The sequence below is a fragment of the Phocoena sinus genome, chromosome 3 (genome assembly GCF_008692025.1).
Source record: "Phocoena sinus isolate mPhoSin1 chromosome 3, mPhoSin1.pri, whole genome shotgun sequence".
Taxonomy (NCBI): domain Eukaryota; kingdom Metazoa; phylum Chordata; class Mammalia; order Artiodactyla; family Phocoenidae; genus Phocoena; species Phocoena sinus.
The window spans coordinates 114,193,576-114,219,336 of NC_045765.1; the positions used below are offsets into that span (position 1 = coordinate 114,193,576).

The window sequence follows — 25,761 nt, forward strand, 5'->3', positions numbered from 1 at the left end:
GTGAATAATCTACTGTAATTATATTTAAAGACCAGCGTTGCTGCTATTTTTAATGTTTTGGTTATTTTAAGTGAAATATATGTAATGTTTTAAACTTAGGGAATTAAATTTGAAGATTTTTCTTGCCTTCCAGAATGTGAATATTATACATAAATATATATATATATATATAGACATATTGCAGAGAAAACAAAATGACAATCTTTTTTGAGAATGTAAAGTGAATGTACTCCATTTATGCTATAACTGTTGTTGTTGATGATGGAATGAGTTTTGATTTTTGTTAACATTTTTATCAACCGGTCTCTAAATCTCCTAATTTTTTTTTTGTTTCTTGTTTGTTTGTTTGAAAGACATATTTCTCATTGTATGAGTTTTAAGTAGATTGGTTTTGCATTTTTGTATTATGCTGCTACTAGATGTTAATTCTCCAGTACTGTCAAATAAAATGTGCTCCCAAAACCAAGGCCCTGGAATCTTTGATGCTTCCTTTTTCAGGTTGTGCTGGTTCCCCACAAAGATTCTCTCAGTTGATGACACTTGCCCAGTATTTGAAGAGCACAGTTAATTTCACATCAGAGTAAAAAAATTCAGTGTGTGCACTATACACAGAACATAGGCGCACAAACTTGAATTTAATTTGGCAAAATCTCAAAGAATCTTTCAGAATTTCTCTGTTTTCATTCTCCTTCAAGTTGGTTTCTCCTCTAAGATTAACTATCTAGATAAATATTCTTGTTTCCTTGATTACTTTATGGAAGTTTATTCTCGATAGAGTAGGTTGAGCTCTTTATCTCACATCCCTCAATCCCTGGAAAATCAACTCTTTCTGCACCAGAATGCCTGCCTTGGTTGTAAAGCCCCATGAACATGAGGACCCTGGCTCCGCCAGTATCCTCAAGCTCGGTTGGTGAGTGATTCTGGATGGGTTTCCCTGTGTCCTGAATAACACCATCTTTTCCAGCTCTACTGAGCAGAGGAGCATTTGTCATCACTGATCCCCGCGCTCCCACCCCTACTCTGAAAATCCCCCTGGTCAGTTAGTTTCCTTCTATCACACTTCTGAAGCTATAACAGTTCCCAGCCTCCCCAGCTGACAAGGAGTATGCATGTCACACTCATAAATCACAATCCATCTCAAGGAGTAGGGCCATTTTAGGAAGCTTCAAGATAAAAAAAATTAACATCTACTTTAACCTAAGGTTAATTCTAGGTCTTGCCAAACTGGACAACTATGTAATCCCATGAAAGAAGTTGGACTGCTTTTGGTAGTGGCAGTGGTAGGATGGGTAGGTATACAGCATCATATTGAAGACCCATAGGCTTGATTCCCAGATTAGCAATTCCATATATTTTTAATTCCCTTTGGTGCCTACAAATCTGCATCTAAACTAGGACAACTGGCTTCTAGTTTCATGAAACCGATTATGAAGAAATCTTGGCAAGGGAAAGTAGATGATTGCAAATTTATTCCTACTACTTGGAAAAAATTTTCTATGATGATGCATGATAAACAGCTTGAGCTGTGCTTCAGAGACATGATCAGTGCGTCAACCCACGAAGATGCATAAAAGCCACAGGAAGACTATTCACCTGACCTCAGGTATGGCCTTCACGTAGAGTAGCACTGTCCTTCCTGGGAGCACCGTGGACAAAATCATGCAGAGGACAAAGAGGAAAGAATCTGAGGAAAAATCTTGGTCAATGACCTGGGTAAATTTATTTTACTTTTTTGTTGTTGATATTGCTGTTGTTTTCTATAGAACAATAAAGGAAATTTAAACAGAAATCATTCATATTCATAATTCTAACATCCTGACAAAACCATTAAAGTTCTCTGAATGCCCTTCTAATCTTATCCATACCCATATCCATTTTTTTGTTTCTTCCCACTACCGGTATATTTTCAATCACTTTCCCATGTTGCTGCCTGATCTTTATGGCTATCTAATGGTCATACCATAATTCACTCAGTCCTTCCTTTATTGTAGGACATTTGGATTGTAAACTCCTTTTATCTTTCTGTCATAAATAATGGTGCTGTGAACAGCTTTATACATAAATCTTGTTCTTTCCTTGAATCACTTCCTTATTTCTGAGCGAGGAATGACAATCCTGAAGAGAATGGATTTTTAAAAATTTATTGGTTTTTATATATGTTGCAAATCTCCCTCTCAAGGAATTGTATAGGACAGTCGGTTGGTGTATATCAACTACAGCCTCAACCTATGTGAAATAAATTGTATTTATTTATTCTGATGAATGGCTAGTCTGATTCTCAAAGGTAAGCAAAGACCTTTGCCTAAAGCAAGGATGCAGCCAGTCCTCTAACAGATCAAAGAAGGTGTTTAATGTATGGTTAGTAAAGAGCTCTTTCAGAACAGTATTATTCTCAAAGTTTAAATTTTGATGACTGCTCCATTCCAGGAAGGATCTAAAGGCTGCTAGCTCCTTCTAGGATCCATTCTCCCTGGCTTCTGTGGTTTAATTCTGAGCAACCATATGACCAACTGTTAATTCCCAGCCTTCCTTTTGTTAACTAAAATTTCAGAAAAGGAGACCTGACTGAAATAAGTAGGCATCTACTGGGGAGTTGTTAAATCTGCAGCCAGGGAGACAGTTTCAGGAAGCACTTGAATTATGTTCCCTGGGACTACAAAATGGGGGAGGCTTAAAAAGGCAAAACCCCACAAGGTTAGATAAATTGTCATGAATTAGGATTGAAGCTGGCAAGAAGTAAGAGTGTTTGTTAGGCAAGGGTTGGTTGAGATCTGAAATGATTACACAGTTGCGAAGAGGGAGAGAACTTTGAAGCTACAAGTCTGCAGCTAGCAGACGTTGTTTTAAAAATGGCCGGTGGTGTCCTTGAGTTTGATATAATTCAGAGAAGATTCAAATTCTCAGTGATGCAGGAAAGTGTCTGAAACCACATCCAAAATGGCCATCCAGCTCCATTTTGGATGCCTGAACCATAGTTACTCTCTTTTGATCTTTAAATGAACTTAAATATGTAGTCACTTTCAACTAATGGTGGCAAATGAGAAAAAGCAGAAGTCATTGCACAGGGCAGCTGAAAACACACTTGAAAGGTGGGTTACCTAGCTTGCCTTTCCCCCACTTCCCTTACTTTTTCATACTCCCTGGAATGTGTTTGTAATAGCTGGAATTTCAGCAGCCATTTTAAAACCATGAGGGTGTAAGTTATAAGGCAAGGATAGGATAAAAATATGCCACTTGAACCACCCAAAACTACCTACCTCCAGTCTTTTTTTATGGGAGAAAAATACTGACGTGTACCTTAAGCTACTGTTATCTCACTTCTCTATTACTAACAGCAGAACATGATCCCTAACTTAAATGATGTTTTTCTAGGACATTGCAATCATTCACCCATTATTTAATTTTGTCTTAATGGCTACTAATTATTTTTTTATTCAGGGTTATTATTAATCCAGTTTTACAGGTAGTTTCACTCACTGTTGTTGAGAAGACCACTTGTGCAGGAAATATGGAATCCAATATGGAAAGAGGTGAAAGGGATCCCTAGGGTGATGGTGAAGGGACATCCTAGGTTGAAAGGTGGGTACCAATGGAAATGGCAACCAGTTCAGACTGGAGTAGGTCAGAAAGCTTTAGAGATTTCTTCAGGATGATGAATATAATGAATACCTCATAAATCTGAGTGTATTTATTTAGAAGCAAATTAGACCATCGAGAATTAAGGACAGAATAAATGTCTGTGGGAAAAAATTATGAACTCAAAGGAGAAAAATGAGTGGTACAGCTGTGGCTTAACTGGAGGTACTGTTTTCATAGTCATAATCATATAATGTTAATCATGTACTATTTAAATGTTGATCTAATCAACACGATGCTGATATCATTTATTGGGAACTTGGGGAGATAAAAAGTGTGAACACATGGGGTGGGGATTGTGGGTGTGTGTGAAAGATATCAAAATCATCTCCCATGGTGGTGATCAATAGGTAATGCCTAAGACTGAAACATCAAGCGTAGGAGTATAAGGATGTCATTCAGAAACGTGCAAGTAAAGCCAAAGAACCAGTTCAGAGAACTGAAACTAGTCTCCTCTGAGGAAGGGAAACGGGGGAAGAGATGGAAACTGCTGATTTTTTTTCAACAAGCCTTGCAACCAGCTCCACAAACCTTAAAATAAAAACTGGGGGTGGGAGAGACAGACACTGGAAAGGAAAAAGACATGATCTGTGATCAAAGGCTGATTGTAATCTAAAAACTAGTGCAAATAACCAGAAACCTTAGAAAGGTAGCTACTGTTTCTGTCTGCTCAGCCCTTGTCCCACCACCCATCCCTCCCAAGTCTTCAGAAAACAGCCCTCCTGGCTTCAGAGGTGGTCAGGTGACCCAGGGTGGGCCAATTATAGTCCCTCACAGCCACAGTGAGTGGTCTGAGTGGGCACATGACCTAAACTAAGCCAATCAGGGCTCCTGGGACTTTTCAAATTCCTGCCCAGGGATAGGAACCTCTTGTTCCTCTCTGATCACAAAACCCAAGGATATACCTCAAGGGCAGTTCTCCACCCCACCACCTGGCCAAGTTTGTACCAGCCAACGAAGTGAATGTGCCAGAAGCAACAGAGAAGAAATAGAAAAGGACAAAGAGAAGGTATTCAAGGCAGTGAATCCAGTCTTCCCTGAGACCAGCTCTATGCTGCCCTCTGGTCAGTTAAATCCCAGCCCAGTCAAATCCCTTCTTTTGTTTAAGCAAGGTTAAATTGGGTTTCTTTCCATTGTAGTCAAAAATACTAATACACAGTCAAAAACCGTCAAACAAACAACAACAAAAAAGAAACCATCAAACAAAACTTTAAAATAATTTTACTATGGAAAGTTGCAAACAAACACAAAAGTAGAGAGTCTGGCATAATGAATTCCCACAGTCCATCACCCAGCCTCACAATTATTAACATTTTGACAATCTTGTTTCATCTATCTCTCCACCGTTTTTTCCTTAGAAATATTTCAAAAGAAAATCCCAGACGTTATATTATTTCACTTAGCCCCTGTGCTTTATGCACTGGTCCTGGTAAAAAGTAAGGTGTCAGACAAATGCCTGTTTTGTCCATATTTAAGCTATATGGTCAAATATTGGCAATATGAGATGGCTTGATCTAATACTTCGATATGAATGTAATCTAACTGCTAAGGATCTTTTTTTTTGACATAACCTCCACACCATTATCATACCTAACAAAATTAAGAATGATTCCTTAATATCTAACACCAAATCCATTTTCAAAATTTCCCAGTTGTATCAAATATTTGTATCCACCATTTGCTTAAATCAGGATCCAAACAAGGTCCGCACAGTGATTTGGTTAAAATAACTTTTTAAGTGTTCTCTCATTTAGCACTCTTGAAGGAACCTAGAGAGGTGACACCAAATGGTGGGCAATCCTCAAACAGAAGAAGTCAGAAGAATTAGGTCCCAATTCCTTGTTTATATTATTTAATATACACATATATCACATTAAATAATATACCATATATGTGTGTGTACATGTTCTGTTTGCTTCACATCCATTCTCATTTACCCTTATAAGGCTGGTTGCCATTATCACCCTTATATTTTGTAGATGAGGAAGTGCCCCCAAGGAGGTCAGCTGACTTGCCCAATATCATCAGCTAGTAAGTAGCAGAGCTGAGGTTGGAATTCAGGCCATGTGGCTCCAAAGTCTAAGCTCTTAGCCCCTGCGCCCTACCTGTACTTTATACTCCAGTCCTTGTGAGCAGTAAAGCGCCAGGCACATGCCTATTATTATTTTATTCCACAAAGTACTGAGATCCTGTAGGGAAGAAGGCGACAAGAGCTTACGAAGTAAACGGTTGAAGGACTACATCCATGTGGCTCAGGTAGAGTCGGGATTTGGGACCGATCTGTTGCATTTCCCCTCTCTAGTCATCCACTCCCAGCCATTCCTGTTTGAGTCCACCAACCTCACTGCCGTGCTCCTCCCCCGCGAAACTGATGACCTCTAGTCTTCCTTCCCTCAACTCGACCCAGTGGTCATTCCTCTTGGCCTCCTGCTTTATTTGCTTTTCTGCTCAGTCCCTTTTGCCTGCTTCCAACCCCGGCCTCCAAGCTAACCCCAACTCTTCAACTCTAACATATTCAATTAGAACGATTTGACTCTGGTGGACCCATTAGTTAATGAACCTAGCGTTGGTGTTTCAGACTAAAGGGCCCAAGCCCCTCCTGCTGCTGGGCGATCTAATTCTCTCCATTTCAAATATATTAGCCTTGGGGAATCACAGCAGGCACACCATCTATACTGGCTGCTTTGGACTTCTCCACTGCTATGATAACGATCAGCAGGATGCCTAGTTCACGTAGCACTTCCCAGGGAGCTGGCTGCTTCATGAGGACAACCAGAAGCGCAGGTGTAGGAGGATCACCTCGTCATTTCTTCTCAAACATGCATACAAATCCCACATGGATCTTGTTAAAATGCAGCTTCTGATTCGGTAGGTCTAGGGTAGGTCCCAAGATGCTGCCTTTCTAACAAGCTAACAGGTGGTGCCAATGCTGCTGGTCCGTGGGCCACCCTTTGAGTAGCAAGAATCTAGATCACTAGTTCTCAAAACCAATTGCACATTACAGCCTCCTAAGGTGCTTCTAATTAGGGGAGACCTAGGTGCAGGGAGTTATAAAAGCTCCCCAGCTGATTCTAATGAACAGTCAGAGTCGAAAAATACTACTTTGGAGGCTGAAGCAGCAGCAGGAATTGGGTGGTCAGTTGCGTGAATCCCTGGCCAGATGGAGGAAGTGAGGTGGTCACAGGAAGGTGGGGCTCCTGGCTTGTAAGCATCTTCCTTCCTTGTGCTTCCTGCCTCTCCTTGCTGTCACTTGCGTTTTCTCTCTCTTTTATTTTCCTCCTACCAATCCTTCCACTTCCCAAATCCTCATCTCAAAAAGAAAAAAGCTGAGCAAACTGAAAATCAACAGCTCTTCCTACATCCCTCAGAAAACTGAGGTCACAAGGCAACCATCACCCTGAAAATTGGAGAGACAAGAAAAAACAGAGAATCACAACCTACCAGGAGCACAAGTCCACAGCGGGAGCCAATACCAGTGGGAACACTTCAATATAAGTGACAAATTGCCGGAGGCTCAGGGTGGACTAGCTTGAGAGTTAAAAATTCCAGGGGTGGGGGTGGGAATGGGGGTACTTCTAGGGGACCTCTACTCTTTTGTTTATTTCCTGAAGCCACATCAGATTCTCAGGGTGAAGACTAGAGAAAAGCCCCCTTATACTTCCAGCAAGTACAGGGGAAAAGAAGGTGTGGCTTCTAGGAAATAAATCTTTGTGAAAAAGATGTTGGAATTAGTAAACAACCTTAAAATTTAGCAAGTAGGTAACTAACACACAATCAATGATGGGGTTATTATATGCTAGATGCTGGGGATTGAGGATAAAACTGGCTCCCTCTCCTCCAGGAGCTCGTGTTCTAGTGGGAAATGCATATGTGCATACAACTGAAATCGCACAACGTGGCCTCTCCAGTTGCGGAGCACAGGCTCCGGACGCGCAGGCTCAGCGGCCATGGCTCACGGGCCCAGCCGCTCCGCGGCATGTAGGATCTTCCTGGACCGGGGCACAAACCCGAGTCCCCTGCATCGGCAGGCGGACTCTCATCCACTGCGCCATGAGGGAAGCCCGAACCCGCGGTCTTTTAATTGACATCACACACCTGGTCTCAGGACTTGATGAAGCTCAGGTTCTTTATGTCTCATCCCAGAAAGAATTCAGTGAGAGATAAAGTGATAGGTAAGAAGTGGATTTATTTAGAGAGATATAAGGGTGGTCAGTTTTTATGGGCTCGGTAATTTCATAGGCTAATGAGTGAGAGGATTATTCCAACTATTTTGGGTAAAGGATGGGGATTTCCAGAAATTGGGCCACTGCCCAATTTTTGGCCTTTTATGATAAGCCTCAGAGCTGTCATTTAGCATGCTAACATATTAAACAAGTGTATAATGAGGCTTAAGGTCTACTAGAAGTCGAATCTTTCACCATCTTGGACCTAGTTTGTTCTAACCAGTCTTTGTCATATCCTCAATGGCTATGTCATTCTTTTAAAGGTTGTGCCGTGCCCGCTTCCCTTCTGTTTCACAATGATGCCAGAGATTGGTAGTTGCTGCCCCTTACATCTTACCTCTGCTTCTTCCACAGTAAAGAACTCTCCTTTTTAGCTGAGCACATGCTCCCCAGAATAAAGATTATATTTCCCAGCCTCTCTTGCAAGGTAGGTGTGGTCATATGACAGAGTACTGGCCAGTGGGGTGTAGTGTCCTTACTTCAAGCAGGTGTCTAAGCCCTCACCCCCATAACTGTGAATATGACCTCATTTGGAAAAAAGGGTTTCACAAAGGTAATTAAGTTAAGGATCTGGCTGTGAGCTCGCCCTGGATATGAGTGGCAGCAGCTCTCCATCTCCGCTTTTCTCTTGCCTACTGGCTGGAAAGCAGATATAATAGCTGGATCAAAGTAGACATCTTAGACAATGAGGTGGAAGCCTCAACCGATAGCCTGGGTTCCTGGTGACTGTAGAGTCACCATAGTGTTACCGAGTTAAGTCTTATGGACCCTGCTCAGGCCCTAGCCCGAGAGCTGAGGCTCTCTGCCTTGGCAGAGAAGAGTTCTTTTTCCTTTCGTGTTCGAGCAGCCAAATAACGACGGAAGCTGAGATCAACACGGCACAAGCATTATTCAGTGACCAAAGAATGGAGAAACGGGAACTAAGTTCAGATCAACTTCTCACCCCGCTGGTGAGAGGGATTTAATTTTAAAGAGTAAAGGGAGGAGGAGGGAGGCTAATGATGGCGAAGCATATGAATTAGTTTACCGGGAAAGGCTTCTTCCAAGGGAGTGGGTTGCCACCACATTTTTACCCTTTTTCGGTCCTTAATGTCCGGTCATGGTCGCTGGTAGGTATGCCATTTAATATGCTAATGTAGTAAAAATCAAGGTGTAATGAGACTCAGGGTCTGTTAGAGGTCAGATTCGTGGCCATCTTCGTCCCAGGTGCTTCCACCTGGTTTTTTGTCTGTAGCTTCCTTCTTATCTCTGGGCCCTTTAACTTGAAGATTTATGTGAACTCCTGCCCAAGGTGGGAGTTGGCAGGTTTTGAGCAAGGACACTCCTGCTAAAGGTGAGGGTTGGGGGGTTGTGAGCAAATACCTGGAGCAGCTCCCGTAACGACAGCAGCCGACATTTACGTAAACTAAGAGAAAAATAGATTCCTAATTTGCTGAAGCCTTTGTGGCTTTTGGATTTCTGTCTCTTGTAGCAGAACGTTTTACTAACAAATATACCAACTAACCACAATAAATCTGCTTCTTTTTAGGCTTCTCATAAATATTCAAAGTACAAAGCAATATATTGGGCAAGTTCTATTTCACTTAGAATAAAATATAGACTCCTTTATTTATTTATTTGCGGTGTGCGGGCCTCTCACTGTTGTGGCCTCTCCCGTTGCGGAGCACAGGTTCCGGACGCGCAGGCTCAGCGGCCATGGCTCACTGGTCCAGCCGCTCTGCGGCATGTGGGATCTTCCCGGACCGGGGCACGAACCCGTGTCCCCTGCATCGGCAGGCGGACTCTCAACCACTGCGCCACCAGGGAAGCCCTAGACTCCTTTAAATGGTCAGAAAGGCCCCGGTGTGATCTGACCCCTGTCTACTTGTCCAATCTCATACCACTCTTCTCTGGCCTGGCACAGGGTATACTGCAGCGTTATGCCTGTGTTCCTTCATAACATACATACCTTGTGAGGACCTATTATGAGCTACATGTGCAGTGGGCACACAGCATCAGACCTAGCCCTTACAGCCAACTTTTTCTCTATTTTGCTTATAAGCTAATTTATTTTCCAGCTCAGAGCCTTGACCCATGCTCTTCCCTCAGTCTAGGGCAGGGCTGTCCAATAGCACCTCCTGCATGATGGAAATGTTCTTATCTGTGTTGTCCGATATGATAGCCACTAGCCACAAGTACTGAATACTTGAAATGTGGCTGGTATGTCTGAGAATATAAATTGCTAATTTTACTTAATTTTAGATTAACTTGTGTTTTAAACAGCTACACGTGACTAGCAGCTGCCAGGACGGACAGTACAGGTCTCGACCCCTCTGCTCCCTGGGACGCATAAGTTACTCCTTGAGGTGGTTTTAGAATGTGGTCACTGATTCTTTGACACACCTCTAACTGAGAGATGGGGTCTATATCCCCTCTCTTTGAATTTGGTTGGGCTTGTGACTATATGACAGAAGTGATTTGTTGTTGTTGTTGTTGTTTTTAGATGTTGGGGGTAGGAGTTTAGTAATTTATTTATTTATTTTTGCTGTGTTGGGTCTTCATTTCTGTGCGAGGGCTTTCTCTAGTTGTGGCAAGCGGGGGCCACTCACTATCCCGGCCTCTCTTGTTGCGGAGCACAGGCTCCAGACGCGCAGGCTCAGTAGTTGCAGCTCACGGGCCCAGTTGCTCCGCGGCATGTGGGATCTTCTCAGACCAGGGCTCAAACCCGTGTCCCCTGCATTAGCAGGCAGACTCTCAACCGCTGTGCCAGCGGGGAAGCCCGACAGAAGTCATTTTAATGTGACCTCTGAGCCTAGGTAAGAAGAAACCTTGCAGCTTCTGCCCTGGTCTCTTTAAGGTCATGGTCCTAGGACACTTGCTTTCAGGAAGCTCCATCACAGAACCTACTCACCATCCTATGAGAAGCCAAAGCCATATAAAGAGGCCCACATGCAGCTGCTTCATCCTTTGAGTCATCCCAGCCTAGGTACCATACTAGTTTCCTGTGGCTGCCATAATGAATTACTACCAACCTGGGGGCTTAAAACAACAGAAATCCACTCCCTTGCAGTTCTGAAATCTGCCAGAAATCTGAAATCAAGGTGTCGGCAGGTGTTGCCGCGCTCTGAGTCTCTAAGAGAGAATCTGTTCCATTCCTCTCCCCTAATTTCTGGTGGTATCTGACAATCCTTGCCGTTCCCTGGCTTGTTGACACATCAGCCCAATCTCTCCTCCACCTTCACATCACTTTCCCCCATGTTTCTCCTCTTCTCAATTCTCTCCTTTCTCTTAAAGGACAACAGTTATTGGCTTTAGGGCCCACCCTAAACCCAGGATGATAGCATTTCAAGATCCTTAACTGTGATTACATCTTCAAAGACCCTTTTTTCAAATAAGGCCAAATTCACAGGTACTGGGGATTAGGACTTGACATATCTCTTTGGGAACCACTATTCAGCCCAATACAGCCCCAGCCATATGCATGAGGTGGCCTAGAGATGATTCCAGCCCCCGGTTGTTTGAGTTACTGCCAGACCCTCACATTTTCCTGGCTCAGACCCTACACATTGTAGAGCAGACATAAGCCACAATCACTATGCCTTGTTTGAAATCCTGACCTATAGAACTTCTGAGCGTAATAAAATGGTATTCTAAGTCACTGAGTTTGGGATGGTTTATCACACAGTAATAGATAACTGGAAATTCCTGTTCATCTTTTAAGGGCCTGATCAAGTAACATTTTTTCAAAGAGGCCTCCTGAGATACCTCCTCCAAGTCTAAATTACATTCCCCTCTTTACTTTTCCTTTCTGGCACATATCATAATTTATAGTTATAAATGTCGTTAGGTGTTTTTCCTTTTTTTTGATTTTTGGCTGCATTGGGTCTTCGTTGCTGTGCGCAGGCTTTCTCTAGTTGTGGCAAGCAGGGGCTGCTCTTCGTTGCGGTGCATGGGCTCTAGGCACACAGGCTTCAGTAATTGTGGCACGTGGGCTTAGTAGTTGTGGCTTGCAGGCTCTAGAGCACAGGCTCAGTAGTTGTGGCGCACAGGCTTTGTTGCTCCGCGGCATGTGGGATCTTCTGGGACCAGGGCTTGAACCTGTGTCCCCTGCATTGGCAGGCAGATTCTTAACCACTGCGCCACAAGGGAAGTCCTGTTTTTCCTTTTTAAATGTCTCTCCACTAGACCTAAGTTCCATGAGGCCAGGGACCATGTTTGTTTCATTCAACACTACGTCCTCTGTGGGTACCAGGCACACAGTAAATGCCCAACCAATACCTGCCAAATGAATCAAATTCTGAGCTTTCTGTGACTGAATCTACAACTGACGTTTCTTTGTCATCTGAACTGAGACAGCTCTAGGAAGACATTATTTATTTAGCCTTTTTGCTCTCAGCAGATGAAATAAGCCAGCATGCAGCAAGTGGGAAGCAAAATGTTCATTTTCCAAGGCTCAAACCTCAGTTCTTGCCGTTATGGTTCTTTGCATTTGAATAATTGCTGTGGTTTTTAATTGTGGTGAAAACAAATGAACAAAAGACAAAGCTGGTCAGAGAGCCAGGCTTTGAGAGACATCTTTAATTTTTTTAAGAAGCATCTGTAAGTTCACAAATGAACCTTAAATTGTCCTTGTTTGTGAGTGTGAATCTCATGATACATTCTTCCATGAAATGAAAGCTTAATGACAAATCACAAAGCATAGGCTCTCCCTGGCATCTTTGCCATCATCCGTCTTGTTCTAGAAAGTGCATGGGTACAAATTCTGCTGTTACTTTTCTTAGAACAGAAAGAAAAATAGGAGTTGGAACAGGAAAAAAAAAAAAGCCAGAAAGAAAAAGCAAAATGTGCTAAATAATACCAAGAATGGTCAGCTAAAACTTGTAAGCAGCTGTACAAATGAGTGTAGGGATAGAGCCTAAAATAAGTCAGGAGGTAGTAAGAATCTTAAAAACTGAGTATAAGCAGTTGGCGCTCACCTTTGTCACTCTCACACAGGTCACTGGTGATTGGAAGGACTCCTGACTCTCCCAGATGCATCCATCTTTCCCACTGTAGGAATGTTAACATTATCTGCAAGACCCTACACGATAATATTCTGTTTTTCTCGGATTCTGTATTTGTCTATTTGGCATCCATTAATCACAGCACCAAACTAAGGCTCAAAGTTGCTTACCCTTCGCTGTGATCTGGAGCCCACGCTCTGAACCACTTCCTTGTCTAACTCTCACACACCAAGCCGATGTTTTCCTTGCCCTAAATCACCCCAGGGCCAGTGCCCACCTCTATAGCCAGAGCCCGCCTACATTACTCAGACTAGCCACGCCTCTGCTGCTTCCTCTGCCTTTGCTGTGGAAACCCCATTCAAGCCTGGGGCAGGGAGGCTTACCCCTCACTCCACTTCTGCCTTGTGACCGAACCCGGTTCCTCCCAGTGTGGCCCTGTGTGGCGTGGCATGCACCATCCCCCCAGGAATTGTAAGCAATACATTTCTCTTTCAATGGCATTAGCATTTCCACGTCATCACTTGGTCACCTACATAAATTGAAATCCATGGTGGGTACAACTGAGACTGATCAGCCCTTGGGGCCTTTTACAGTCGCTGTTTCCTCTGCCGGGAGCCCTCTTCCCCTGTGTCCACATGGCTCCTCTCTCACTGCATTGAAGTCTCTGCTCAGACATCACGACATGCAAGCAAGGCTTCCCTGAGCACGCATCTAACTAGCATGCCGACCCCTCCCAACTCTAGCTGTCTATCCTTTTTTTTGTTTTGCTTTGTGTTTTTTGTCTTTTTAATTAATTAATTAATTAATTTTTGGCTGTGTTGGGTCTTCATTGCTGCACGCGGGCTATCTCCAGTTGTGGTGAGCGGGGGCTACTCTTTGTTGCAGTGCACGGGCTTCTCATTGCAGTGGCTTCTCTGTGTTGTGGAGCACAGGCTCTAGGCACATGGGCTTCAGTAGTTGTGGCACACAGGCTCAGCAATTGTGGTGCACGGGCTTAGTTGCTCCGCAGCATGTGGGATCTTCCCGGACCAGGGCTCCAACACATGTCCCCTGCATTGGCAGGTGGATTCTTAACCACTGCGCCACCAGGGAAGTCCACCCTCCTCCTTTTTTTTTTTTTTGGCTGCACCAGGCCTTCATTAGGGCACACGGGCTCTTCACTGCAGGCTTCTCTCTAGTTGTAGCGCATGGGTATGTGGAATCTTAGTTCTCAGATTCTGTATTTGTCTATTTGGCATCCATTAATCCCTTGCACTTGGAACAGAAAAGTTCCAAGATCCCCTGACCAGGGATCAAACCTGTGTCCCCTGCATTGGAAGGTGGATTCTTAACCACTGGACCACCAGGGAAGTCCCTAGATGTCTATCCTTTTGTCCTACTTTATTTTTGTTACTAGCTCTCATCACCACCTGACTCGTTTGTGTGTTCCCTCACTCTGCACCACACAGAACTTAAGTTTTTCTAGAGCGAGGCACAGATTTTTGTTTTGTTAACAGCGAAGTTCCTACCACTTAGACCAGTGCCTGGCACACAGAGGGTGTAAAATATTTCCTAAATGATGAAATTTTATTTTTCCAGAGCAGCTGGCCTGTTAATGAGTACATGAATGGCCGAAATCTCCTTCAAATTTATAACTCTCATTGGGCCCGGAGATCCGTGAGAAGCCAGTGCTCTGGATCAATAAGACATGAATTTCTAAAAGGGAGTAAGTGGTTCAAAAACACAAAAACATATCCTGGGGAATCGCAGGATAAAACCCCAAGCAAGCTGGTTTGTGGAATTAATACTGGGGGTTAGGACAAGTGAGCAATTACCATTCCGGAATTATCAGGCCCTCTGCCATTCCTCTGAAAATGTGCCTGGCATTGGGTTATGGGCTCTGTAACTCCGAGAGATTAGGGAAAATACTTTCCTTTATCATTTAGGATAGCATCATGCCCCCCCATGAGGTTGAAGCGGGGTCTAGGAAGCATCTTAGCAAGGGTTGGCCCAGACACCCTTCCGTATGTGCTTTCCCTCCAGAAGGAGCCTAAATGACTGTGAACGCAGCTCACCAGTTGTACAACTCAGCTCAACAGGGGTTCACACTTGATACTGGCAGCCTTTTCTCCCAATGAGCACATTTCAGAGGAAAGTTGCATATCACACGGTGCTTATAATGATGTATCACAAAAAGATCTGTATACCATGTAGGTAAGGAAAAGTCTAGCAATGCTGACCAAAACTAGAGAGGCTTAAAACAAGGGGAGGTGGAGGGAAGAGAGGAAGGAAGGAATTTCTGCTCTCTGAAAGACAGGAGAACTTACATTCTCACTGGTATGCCCCACTGCCTCTGTGAAAAACGTCCCCCAAATAACTTTGATGCAAGCTGATGTGGAGGCTGATCCACTACTGACCTTAAGATGTTTCCTTTACCTAACCCAGATGCTATCATTTAGAACTAAAACTGGATCAATTTTTCTCTAGTCTCAGAGGTTAAAGACATTATGAAATTATTGAAATGAAGAAAGTTAAAGAAAGGAGAATCAGAGAATAAGAATTTGTAAGTCTCCTTTTTCCGGTAAGCGCCCTGAGGTTACCTCTAAAAATGGTCCGCTATTCACTTGACCCAGAAAACCCCACAAAATCATGCAAGTCAAGAGGTTCAAATCTTCATGTTCACTTTAAGAACACTCGTGAAACTGCCCAGGCCATTAAGGGTATGCATATTTGAAAAGCCACCAAGTATCTGAAGGATGTCACTTTAAAGAAGTAATGTGTGCCATTCCGTCGTTACAATGGTGGGGTTGGTAGGTGTGCTCAGGCCAAACATTGGGGCTGGATGTACGGGTCAGTGGCCCAAAAAGAGTGCTGAATTTTTACTGCACATGCTCAGAAATGCAGAGAGTAATGCTGAACTTAAGGGCTTAGATGTAGATTCTCTGGTCATTGAGCACATCCAGGTGAATAAAGCCCCCAAGATGTGGCTCAGGACTTCCAGAGCTCGTGGTCGGATTAACCCATACATGAGCTCTCCCTGCCACATTGAGATGATCCTTACTGAAAAAGAACGGGTTGTTACTAAACCCGAAGAAGAGGTTGCCCAGAAGAAAAAGATATCCCAGAAGAAACTGAAGAAATAAAACCTTATGGCCCGGGAATAAATGTCACAAAAAATAAATGCAAATAAAAGTAAAAAAAAGAAAAAGAATTTGTAAGTCTCTCAGACTGTCAGGGGACAGAGGTCTAACAGGCAGGGCTAACCAAGCTCTCCTCTGCATGGACCCAGATAAAGTTGGGCCACAGCCACGCTGTTGTTTACTTGCCATCTGTGGCTCCTCTCTAACCGTCGTATTAACTGTTTGCAGCAGAGATGGTCTGCAAAGCTGAAAACATTGAATATCTGGCCCTTTACAGAAAAAGTTCGCTGATCTTCGGTAGCTATTAAAGGACCAGCGTGACTTACCAGGCTATCGTGATCTTACTGAAATATTTCTGAGGACTGTGTAACGCCCTTCACTTTGAGTCCCTCTTTATCAAGCAACGTTCTGAATGTAATTGGGCTTCTGGAGTATGTTTCTCTATTAAAGAAAGAGGATGTGCAGACTTGCTACACGGATTTCCAAACATCCTGGACAGTTGTATTTCTCACTATAAACTACTAAGCTGGGTTTCTGCCACAGTCTCTCATAAATTCACATGGTACGCAAGTTTTCAGGGGGTCTAGCATCCCTTTATATTAGGTCCAGAACTGCAGGACTGGAAGACTGTGTTCTGGACCTGAGATGACCCCTCGGAGTCCGAGCCCCACGCTCTGACCTCACACAGCAATCACACTCACATCCCTTAGCGTATCAGGGAAGAATTTGAGCCAGGAGTAGCTTTGGTATTTGTGAACTTCAATTTCTAGGCCTCTTACCTTTTACTTTTTTTTTTTTTTTTGGCTGTATTGAAGTAATTACATGAATACAATTTTAAAAATCAAATAGAAATACAGGATTAAAACAAAAATAACAGTCACCTCCCCAAGGTCCTCCTGATCTCCAATTCCCACTACCCAGAAGAACAGTTTTCAAATCTTCTCATTGTATTTTTTCATATTTGCCTTCATAATTCTAAATAACACGCTAAATCATGCTCTTTGCAGGACAGTCATATCAAGTAAATAATGGGTCCCACCCCCTTTTTTTAAACAATCCTTTGGAGTTGTCCTACTCTGTGACCCGCACTGACTGATCTCTCGGCTTCTGTACAACTGTAACCCTGTAGCTTCCGTTCAGCATTGTTTGGGGGCTTCCTACAGTCTCCTGTTTGAGTTTCTCATTTTCTAGACCCTGTGTCTTTTCACTCTGAGTTGATGGAGCACATCTTTCTGTTGCTTCATGAGAAAGAATGAATAGAAGATAAAATTTTCATTGCCTTGCCTGTTTGAAAAAGTCTTCATTATACTCTGACATGTGACTGGTAGTTCATCAGGGTATGAAATTCCAGGTGACAATCCTGTCCTCTCAGAAGCTGTAGGCATTTGCCCATTGTCCTCTAACTTCCTGTCTCTCTGCGCCATTCTAATTCCTGATCTTTTGTATGCTTTTGAGGGCTTCTCTTTTGCTCAGGTGTCCTGAAATTTTGTCACAATTTACGTTGGTGTGGATCATTTTTTAATTCATTGAACTGGGCAGTTAGTGGTCCTTTTAAATCTAGAGGTCCATACGCCTCAGTTTGGGAAATTTTCTTTTCCTTTTTCATAACTTCCTGTCCTTTTTTTTGTCTCTTACATTTTCTATCTCCTTGTCATTTTGTTCAGCTGTCTGAAACATTTCCTCTATTGTATTTTTGATACAATACTTGTCACCTTCTAGTGACATTCTTATTTCTGCTAGCATGTTTTTAATTCTAAAAACCTTATTTTCGGGCTTCCCTGGTGGCACAGTGGTTAAGAATCCACCTGCCAATGCAGGGGACACAGGTTTGAGCCCTAGTCTGGGAAGATCCCACGTGCAGCAGAGCAACTAAGCCCATGCACCACAACTACTGAGCCTGCGCTCTAGAGCCTGCAAGCCACAACTACTAAGCCCATGTGCCACAATTACTGAAGCCCGCACACCTAGAGCCCACGCAACGAAGAGCAGCCCCCGCTCGCCGCAACTAGAGAAAGCGTGCGCACAGCATCGAAGACCCAATGCAGCCAAAAATAAATAAAAGAAAAGAAATCAACTCCTTTTAAAAATAAAAAAGTAAAAACCTTATTCTCTAAATTAAAAAAATTTTTTATGGCATTCTGTGGTTTCAGCAATGGAGTATCTTCTCAGATCCCTTTGAGGGTTTTAATTATAAATTTTTTAACATTTTCTTCTGTTCCCTGCATTGTGTGCTTTCTTTGGTTCCTTTTCTCCCTTTATTTTAGTCTCTGTTTCATAGTGGATGCTCCCTCAATCTGGTAATCCATTGCTGGAAATTCAAACTTAAGAGTGAGGCAACTACTTGTTCTTACCTTTTGATAATAAAGGAAGATGATCCAGAAGTACTTTTCCACCAAAACAATTAGAAAACTGGAAAAAAAAATAGGAAAAAACTACTTCCAGACATTGGACAACAGGCAGCACAGAACTGTGATCTCTGTGGAAAGGGGAACAAGTGGGGTAAGCCTCACTACCATCTTGGTTTTCTGCCTGGAGACAATGCCCAGACTGTGGGACAGGAAGGAGAAACCTAAACAGAGACTGGAGTCTGGAGAGGTCAAGGTGGCTAAAATTTTCAGGGCAGAGTACTTAAAAGGTAGGAATTACACGGCCATCCAGAAATCTGCATAGGGTCTCTCTTGATAGGCTGAGCACCAATCTGCTTACGCATATGGTGAAATTCCACTGGACAACAATGGCAAAGAATAATTGAAATAGAGCTATGAGATAAATCTCAGATCTCACAGGGCTGAAATCCTTTCAAGTACCCACCAGAGTAGAGAGGTCTCATTGAATACCTACCTACCCGGAGCATTCCGTAGAGATCCCAAAAGGACCTTGACTTAAAAGTGGGGCTAAATTGGCTTTAGGATAATGGTTACTCTAGAACTCCCTTAAAAGAGCGAGAAAACAAATTTCAAAGGGATCAAACTAATCCACAAGTAACTTAAACTGCCTACCATAAAAAGTTCAACATGCTTTGAAAGAAAATAAAACCAGCACTTGGTGACATAAAATTCACAATGTTTGGCATCCTGTCAAAAATGACCAGCCATATGAAGGAGCGGGAAAATGGGGCCCTTAACTAGAAGAAAAATCAGTTATTAAAAACAGACTAAGAAATGATAGAGGTGATGGAATGAGCAGCAAGTACATTAAAACAGCTGTTATAAATACGTCCCATATGCTCAAGGATATAACAGAAAATCTGGACCTGATGGGAAGAGAAATGAAAGATATATAAAGATCAATGGGAGTTTTTTAGAGATGAAAAATATCTGAAATAAAAAATATACTGGTTGGGATTAACTGATTAGATACTGCAGAAGAAAAGATCAGTGAACTTGAGGATGTAGCAATAGAAACTACCCAAATTGAAACACAGAGTGGAAAAAAAAAAAAGAAAACATTGAACAGAGCCTCAGTGAACCATGGGACAATATCAAGCTAACATACATGCAATGGGTGAAGGGGTTACAAGAGAAATATTTGAGGAAAGAATAGTCAAAAAAGTTTCAGATTTGATTAAAACTATAAACACACTGATCCAAGAATCTCAATGAAATCTAAGTAAAAGTAACAAAGAAAATCATAATCAAATTGCCAAAAATCAATAAAAAAGAATCTTCAAAGCAGCCAGAGGAAAAAAGCAAACTCTACACACAGAATGAAGATAAAAATTAAAGCAGACTTCTCATTAAAAACTGCACAAGACACACTGAAAGAAAGAAAAGTTCAACCTAGAATTTTACATCTATCAGAAATACCTTTTTAAATTAAAGGCTTTTCAAACAACCAAAAGCTGAGAAAATTCATTGCCAGCAGACCTGCAATACAAAAGAATGTTAAAAGAAGATCTTCAAGTAGAAGTAAGTCGACACCAAATGAAAATTTGGATTTACACAAAAGAATGAAGAATGCTGGAAACTGTAAATACGTAGATAATTATAGAAAACATGGTTTCCTTATTTAAAATTTTTCTTTAAAAGATAATTATTTAAATTTCTAAAAATTGAAACATGTTGTGGGGTTTAAAACATCATTAAAGTAGAATCTATGACAGTAGCATAAAGAATGGGTGGTTTTCTGGAGAATGGAAGTATTCTCTTTTAAGTTTCTTAAAGTATACTTTTATTTGAATGGAGGCTGTGATAGGTTAAAGACATAAACTATAAATCCTAGGGCAAATATTTAAAAATTTAAAACAACAAAGAGGTATATCTATTAAACCAATGGTGGAGATTAAATGGAATCATAGAACATACTAAATTAATTTAAAAGGAGGCAGGAAAAGAGGGAAAAGGGAACAAATAACAATGTAGAAAACAAATGACAAGGGATTTCCCTGGAGGTCCAGTGGTTAAGACTTTGCCTTGCAATGCAGGGGGTGCGGGTTCAATCCCTGGTCAGGAGCTAAGATCCCACATGCCTGGTGGCCAAAAAACAGAAACACAAAAACAGAAACATTATTGTAACAAATTCAATAAAGACTTTAAAAATGGTCCACATCAAAAAATCTTAAAAAAAAAAAAAAACAACAAATGACAAGATAATAGATTTAAACCGAATTATAATAATAATCAAATTACGTGAAAATTAGCTAAACACCCCAATTAAATGTAGACATTATCACACTTGATTGTGAGGGGAGGAAGAAAAATCCATGTCATATAGCTTTTTTTTTTTTTAATGCTGTCTTTACCCAATCTTGAGACCTGGCTAGAGGCCAGTCAGTTCCCCTTCTTGAGCAGCTGATAAAATCCACACCCCAGGGCTTCCCTGGTGGTGCAGTGGTTGAGAGTCCGCCTGCCAATGCAGGGGACACGGGTTCGAGCCCTGGTCCAGGAGGGTCCCACGTGCCGCGGAGCAACTGGGCCCGTGCGCCACAACTACTGAGCCTGCGCTCCAGAGCCCATGAGCCACAACTAGTGAGCCCGTGTGCTGCAGCTGCTGAAGCCCGTGTACTGCAACTACTGAAGCCTAGAGCCTGTGCTCCACAATAGGAGAGGCCACCACAATGAGAAGCCCACGCACCGCGACGAAGACTAGCCCCCGCTCGCCGCAACTAGAAAAAGCCCGCGTGCAGCAACGAAGACCCAACGCAGCCAAAAATAAAATAAATAAATTAAAAAAAAAAAAAAAAATCCACACCCCAATCACTTCCTTTTTCGGGGCTTTCACACTCCTGGCCACCATACACCAGCCCTAATTGACCAGCAGCCAGACACCAGACAACTTGGGACAGCCCTTGTGCCCCAGAGCCCTTGAAATTATTTCAAGTAGCCAGTCCACTGGGAACCTGAAAACCCTAGCTAACCCCATGCAACTTACCATACGTAAACTGTCTTCTACAGCTCCAGCTTGCCGTAACCCCTGGTGCAGATCCCTGTGTGGCACTGACTGGCAGTCTGCTCTCCTTTGGACCTGTAAGTAACAGAGTTCTGCCTTTCAGCTATCTGAGTGTCACTGTGTTGTGTCATGCCATCAAAAGAATCTTTAAATCTTATAAAACAACCCATCTATATGCTGTCTATAAGAAACCTACTTACAGTATAAAAACAAATAGGTTAAAAGTAAAATCATGGGAGGGCTTCCCTGGTGGCACAGTGGTTAAGAATCCGCCTGCCAATGCAGGCGACACGGGTTCAAGCCCTGGTCCGGGAAGATCCCACATGCCGCGGAGCAACTAAGCCCGTGCGCCACAACTACTGAGCCTGTGCTCTAGAGCCCACGAGACACAACTACTGAAACCCGCGCACCCCTGCTCCACAAGAGAAGGCACTGCAATGAGAAGCCCGTGCACCGCAACAAAGAATAGCCCCACTAGAGAAAGCCCATGTACAGCAACGAAGATGCAACGAAGACCCAAAGCAGCCAAAAATAAAATAAATAAATGTATTTAAAAAAAAAAAAAAAGAAAGCTGGGGGGCGCTGTATTGGAGTATATTCAGATAAAGTAATATCCTTTGAACAAAGAATATTAGGGACAAAAAGATATATTTCATAATGATAAAGGGAACAGTTTGTCAAGAAGACAACAATTCCAAGCATGTTGGCACACAATAACATAGCTTCAAAATACATGAAACAAAAACTTTTGGAACTTCAAGGAGAAGTAGACAAAGTTAAAATTTTTGTTGAAGATTTTAATACTTTCTCAATAATGAATAGTTGAAGTTGACAGAAAATGAGTCAGCGTATAAACAATTTTATAATACTCTCAACTGATTTGACCTAATTGATGTTTATGGAATATTCCACCCGACAACAGAGTACACATTCTTTTCAAATGAACATAGAACATTCACCAAAGTAGAACATATTGTGGGCCATAAGACAAGTCTCAATGGATTTAAAAGGATCAAAATGCCGCAAAGCATAGTCTTTGCTCAATAGAATTAAATTTAAAGTCAGTAGCAGAAAGGTACCTGGAAAAAAACCCCAAATAGTTGAAAATTAAGCAGCATATTTCTAAATAAGAAGTCAAAGAAGAAATCACAAGAGAAATTGGAAATATTTTGAACAGAATGAAAATGAAAACCCATATATCGACATTTGTGGGACACAGCTATATAGCAGTGCTTTAAGGGAAATTTATAGCATTAAATGCTTCTTTGAGGAAAAAAGAAAGGTCTAAAATCAGTGCTCTACATTTCCACTTAAGAAACTAGAAAAAGAAGGGCAAGTTAAACCCAAAATAAGCAGAAGGGAAATAAGATGACAAATCAATGAAATAAGTAGGAAATGGGCAAAGAATAGAGAAAATCAAACCTAAAACTTGGTTTGTGAAAAGATCAGAAATGAAGCACTTCGAAGAAGCTATTGACCCATAGGTTTCACTGGTGTTTCTGTCTTGGCTGAGCATTAAAGTCCCCTGGGGGAACGTAAAAAAGCTCTGATCCTGGGCTGTACTTCTGACCAATTACATTAGATCTCTGGAAGTGGAACCTAGGTATCTGTATGTATTAAAGGTTCCAAGTGATTCCAGTGTGCAGCCAAGTTTGAGAGCCACGGCTGAGAGATCAAGCAAAGCCCTACCCTATCATACACTTGTCAGTATCCATCTTGGGCTGGTCAGTCTCTGGATTAGAAACCTCTCATCTCTTGCATGGATTATATGTGTCTGGCTGCTGGTGTTCTAAGAGTGAAGCAGGAGAAGGAGGCTGGGATCTCTCCCATTTCATCTGCAGACCTTCACCCAGTTTCAATATGGTGTCTCAGCCCTACTTGGGTCCCCTAAGCCAGGTCCTCTCTGCTTCAGTTTCAGGAGTCAATCTTGAGTTTCCTGCCAAGCTGCAGAGGCCGTCATCTGGCTGTGCTGGGTGAGGAAGGGAATCTAGGAGGCTCACTGGGCCCGTGTATTCAATCAATCTTCCAGTTTCAGCCCTATTCTTCACCCCTATTCTTCACCCCTGCTTCCAGATTCCTAAGGCTTTTCAGGGTTCTGAACAAATGAACTACTTTCTTGCTGGCTTCCCCCACTGCAGGCTTTGGTTTCTGTTTTCTTTGGTCTGATAAGTCAGTTAACATACTCCAGCTCCCCCAAATTTTTTTCTTTTGAGTTATCTTGTCTCAGTTACCTCCATTGCCATTCTCTTGAATGGCAATCAAGAGATTTATGGCTCTCATTTATGGCTTTTTTTCCTCCTTTACTATTATTTTAGTGGGATTTCAGAAGACAGTGGAGATAAAACCAAGTGTGGAATCTGCAAAGTTTAACCGGAAATTTTCCAGAGTCTTTTTAGAAAATCAGAGTACATAATTATGGTAATCACTTCCAATCAATTACCTTCACAGGAGTGTAGAATGTGAGCTGTATGGCCCCTGGGGTTTAGGAGTACTAGCACGGAGTATGATAACGGCTCTCCTGCTCAGAGTTCACAATGTATAATTTATCTTAAGCCTCTACATAACGTGAAATTGCATCACAGAACTCAGATTTGACTGGTGACAGTGTGCTGGTAAGTGTTAACACTGGCACTCCAAAAAAAAGACCTGATCTGTAGCCTTTGCTCAAATACTCCCACCATGACAGTCAAGCTATCCCTGTCATCAAGGAAAAGTTGGGAGAAGATGAACAATAGCAGACCATGACATTCTATTTCCACGTAGAGAATTTCCTCAAGAGCATATAGATAATAGTAAATGTAAAAAGAAATTAGTTCCAAGTGTAATGAGTTCCAAGTGTTTATTACATTTGTTTTTAATATAATTTATTTAATTGTGTTTACATAATTCCATTTCTAATCATGGCTGTTTAACAACCAGCTTGCAAAACTCCACCTCTCACAGGCTGGAACAAGTTTGGGGCCAAGGGGTTAAGGAAGGTTTTCCTGAGGAGGTGACATTGAACCTGAAGGATGACTTGGAATTAGCAAAATTAGCTATACAGAAGGGATGAGGATACCCGCTCCAGGCAGGAACATTAGCACGTAAGCAAGTCCTGGGACTAAAGAGGGCCTGTCATACTTGAGAAACAGAAGGCAAAGAAAGTGAGGAAAAATGTGGGAAAATGAGATTAAAGAGAAAGACAGGGACCCAATGATGCAGAACCTTGTAGCCCATGGAGAGGATTTGGGACTTTATCCTAAGTGCAATGGGAAATGATTGAAGGTTTAAGCAGGGGAGTGAAAATCAGATTTAAGTGTTTAAAATATTATTCTTTTCTGGGCGTGGGTTAAAGGACTCAAGAGTGGATGAAAGACATGAAAAGCACAAGGAACAAAAGAAAAACATAGATCAATTGGTCTTCATCAAAATTAACAACTTTTGTCCATCAAAGGATGCTACCAAGAGAGTGAAGAGACAACCCACAGAATGGAGAAAATATTCAGAGTCATATATCTGATAAGGGCCCAGTATCCAGAATATATAAAGGACTCTCACAGCTCATCAACAAGAAACCAAACAAGCCAATGAAAAAACGGGCAAATGGCTTGAATAGACATTTCCGCAAGAAGGTATACAAATGGCCAACAAGCACTTGAAAAGATGCTCAACGTCATTAGTCACTAGGGAAATATAAGTCAAAATTAAGTGAGCTACTACTTCACAATCATTAGGATGGCTATAATTAAAACAAAACAGAAAATAACATGTGTGGTGAGGATGGAGAAATTGGAACCCTCCAGTTTCTGGTGGGGATGTAAAATTGTACAGCCACTATTAGAAAATTTTGGCAGTTCCTCAGTAAGTTAAACATAGATCACCACATGAGCCAGCAATTCCACTCTTAGGAATATATACCGCCCAAAATTGAAAACAGGTGTTATAACACTTGTACATAAGTGTTCATAGCAGCACTGTTTACAGTAGCCAAAGGTAGAAACAATCCAAATGTCCCTCAACTGATGAATGGTCAAACAAAATGTGGTATATGTACACACTTGAATTTATTTGGTCATGAAAAGGAATATAGTACCGATACATGCTGCAACATGGATGGACCTTGAAAACATTAAGCTGAGTGAAAGAAGCCAGATACAAAAAGCCATATATTGTATGATTTCATTTATATGAAATATTCAGAATAGACAAATTCATAGAGACCATAGATTAGTGGTTGCCAGGAGCCAAGGGTAGGGGAGAATAAGAATTGTTGCCTGATGAGCCTGGGGTTTCTTTGGGGATGGGGGTGATGAAAACTTTCTAGAACTAGATAATGATGATGCTTGCACAACTCTGTGAGTGTGCTAAATGTCACTGAACTTACACTTTAAAATGGTTAAAATGGTAAATTTTATGTGTACTTTGTCACAATGA

General features: G+C 42.0%; 1 pseudogene; it reads left to right on the forward strand.

Annotated features, from left to right (window-relative positions):
- Window positions 1-15,428: 15,428 nt before the first annotated feature.
- On the forward strand, window positions 15,429-15,984 carry LOC116751543 (annotated as a pseudogene).
- The last annotated feature ends 9,777 nt before the right edge of the window (window positions 15,985-25,761 follow it).